This window comes from Anarrhichthys ocellatus, unplaced genomic scaffold (genome assembly GCF_004355925.1).
Source record: "Anarrhichthys ocellatus isolate YVR2014 unplaced genomic scaffold, GSC_Weel_1.0 scaffold52, whole genome shotgun sequence".
Classification (NCBI taxonomy): domain Eukaryota; kingdom Metazoa; phylum Chordata; class Actinopteri; order Perciformes; family Anarhichadidae; genus Anarrhichthys; species Anarrhichthys ocellatus.
In genome coordinates, this window is record NW_022280082.1 from 2,550,889 (window position 1) to 2,553,982 (window position 3,094).

Below are 3,094 nucleotides of genomic sequence, written 5' to 3' on the forward strand. Positions count from 1 at the left end.
TTTAATTAGTTTCCCACCTTAACCATGTAGGTGGTTGCCACTGTTGTTGCCCTGTCTTTTAGAAGGATGCTGTCAAACTATTCTGTTATATGTATTCTACTTTATTGTGCTCAGGTGGTGCATATTCCTGTGTAAGTATAGGGGCCCAACGCCATGCAGACTAGTTTCCTCTTAATGTGAACAGGTGTGGGAATTGTCAGTTTTGCAAATTCGGGGTCAGTTTCTCAAGATAACATCACGATTAGACCACAATCCTCCCAAGATATCTTAATGCCGTTACACAAGAGGCTGCATCAAATACAAAACAATTATATTCTCAGGCTAACAGAAGGTAATGTAATAGTAAACATATCTGTAATATAAATTGCTTTAGCTCAAACATATCTATCAAGGAGTGTTTCTGGTTTGTCAGAAGGGGGCTGAACCTCTTCAGTTGAAGTGCTCCTGTGCCGTCGCTGCCTCTCTGTCTGAACCAGGGCAGGTAATGAGGTACAGCCTTAAAGCCGCACAGGGAAATCCTCCTCACCGACAGCACCGGGAACGAATCAGTCGCGCGTCCCCCCCCTCCCTTTCAACTTGCACCCTCGAGGACGTTACAACTCCTGCCAAAAGAAATCCGTCGGGAAGGTCAAGCCGCGGACTCCGCTTCCTGCGTCTTCCGCAGACTCCGGACCAGCCCGGCGGTGCTCGCTCGCTCGCTTCCCGCGCCGCAACTGCAGGGGTGGAACCCGGACCGACCCATGCCGAGAGTTCGCCAGTGCTCCCCCCGCTCGTGCTGCCCCATGCACCAGCTCAGCGTCTGCACGCGCACGGCCCGCGGTGGAGAAATGGATTCCCGCCCCGTTGAATCGACCCGTCGAGATATAGGTAACGACCCACAGAATCGATCCCAAAAAACCCAACTTTCAGGCATCTCTTCTCCTGACATTGCCGGACACGTATGTGATCGCAGACTATTGATATAAGACTGCAGTGTAGAAGTCTAACCGACAACAAGGTCACTCCAAACTCACCTCAGTCCCTGCAGAAGTCTGCAGAGATAAATATAGAGATGCAATCTGCTGCCTGCTAATGTCATGATGCTACTTCACACTTCAAACCTAATACTGAAAAATACTGAACTAAATACTGAACTCATCTTTGATTTCACATGCACCTATAGGCCTATGTGATATTGTTAGGGATCTTTTGTTTTCCTTGTCATCATGCCCACATTCATTACTTTCTCATGACACACCCAAAAAGTTAATTCCAGTGTGGCACGCCTTTGATAAATTCCCATGTGCCTGAAGTAGGTTATGCATACAAGTGTTTTTTAGTGCTCACATTGTATGATCCAGACAGTTAACCTTTGACCCCCCCCTCCCTCAAACCAGACATTATTAGCTTGAAGCCTCAATGAAAACATGCAGGGTTAGTTTGCGTGCCATGTATGCAAATAGTAAAGAAGACTGCAGCAGCTCTTCTTTCTTCTCAGCAGGAACGTGTGCTTTGTTTTGGGGTTTGAAGCCTGGCCAGTGTATCTAAAAAATATAAGTTTAATAAATGATTGGACTTTGCAGAAGGACTTCATTCTCACACACAAAGAAGTAGTGCACGCAGACATCATGCATTGGGTGTGGGTGTGATTTCTTTTTTTTTGTGATCCATTGTTGTCACATTTCCAGGTACGAAGAAATACTGGGTGGAGGCATGAGATTAAAGTTATATCACGGAAGATTGTAATCCATCTTTTCAGCTACAAGTCCACTCTGTGCTGTGTTTTTGTTTCAGATTGTGCCGCACACGGCTGCAGCTGTGGGGTCTAACTGAATCTACTGACTTAATTGCTTATTTCTTTTTTAATAAAGAAAAGACGGTCAGCACTGAATTGCAGAGGGAAATATATTGGGTGGCACCATTATTGGTCCTTTCACAGTGACTGGTTGAATCTAAGCGAAGCTTTCACACCTAACACACATTCATAGCATTGTGCAGAAGAAGGTCAGTGTTCACAAGGAGAAAGCAGATACACTCATAAACAGCTGCGTGAGTAGAAGCAGAATGCTGGTTGATTTTCTGCAGGTATTGTGTGCCCAGAATTCCGCTTTTTTTACCTCCCCAAATAAATTGTTCAAAGAGTACGGCATTGATTGGCGGACAGGAGGTGGCATTTCGTCTACAGTTATCTGACTGCAATTTCATTCAGTGTTTTTTAACACAAAAAAATCCATAAATCCACTGCCTGCAGCTTCCTAAAATGGAAGCATTTGTTGTTGTTTTTTTTCAGTCAGCTGTGTTTATGAATTTAATATCTTTGGGTTTTGAACTGAAGATCGGACAAAACACAAATTGAAGCTTATTAATGATTTATTTAACAACTGTACACTATGATCATATCAGGACTTAATTGGCAAAATAATCACATTGTGGATGCTAGATTTGAGAATGTGCACTTTTGACTTGTTTATTCCACATTCTGATTCAAAAGAGGCTCTTTATCAGCTTGTAGACAAATAAAAACGTAGACCTGGAAATCGTCAGTAAATTTATTCAATTTACAAATCAGATGTTATTGTCATTGGCTTTTGCACTTTGCAAAAGAATATTCACTTTGTTGCTGAGCCTAAAGCCCACTAAGACCTGTACCTTAGAAATATGTAGGTCATTCCCGACTGAGTTTCTCTCAATCCCTTTCAGGCATTTTCTCCATCACTGCTTGTGTATTCCAGAGCTTATGGGAATGATCAGCAGCTCTGTGTGTGTGTGTGTGTGTGTGTGTGTTCGTTCATTTTTGATTTTGTTAAGGAAATCTCTCCAACAGCTACACTCCTGGCGGAGCTCCAAGCCACAAGTGTTTTGGCAGCGTGGCAAGATAAAGTAGTATTCTGCTCTCATTGGACTCAGAGCCTTTAGATAGAAACAGAAGCATTCCCGTGTGTGTGTGTGTGTGTGTGTGTGTGTGTGTGAGAGAGAGAGAGCGAGAGTGTGTGTGTATGTGTTGCACTCTGTTTCGTCAAACCTAACTATTTTCATTTCGGTTGTTTCACGGTGCTCCAGATAGCAGCTGTGTGTGTGTGTGTGTGTGTGTGTGTGTGTGTGTGTGTGTGTGTGT

The 3,094-nt window shown here is 43.7% G+C and overlaps 1 protein-coding gene across 1 annotated transcript in view; it reads left to right on the forward strand.

Moving 5' to 3' along the window:
• The first annotated feature begins 507 nt into the window (after positions 1 to 507).
• The window catches only part of scml4 (Scm polycomb group protein like 4), a 14,382-nt gene continuing 11,795 nt past the window's right edge, over positions 508 to 3,094 (forward strand). Inside the window, exon 1 of the mRNA XM_031870451.1 lies at positions 508 to 867. The gene's annotated coding sequence lies outside the window, so the exon portion shown is untranslated. The remainder of the gene's footprint in view (positions 868 to 3,094) is intronic.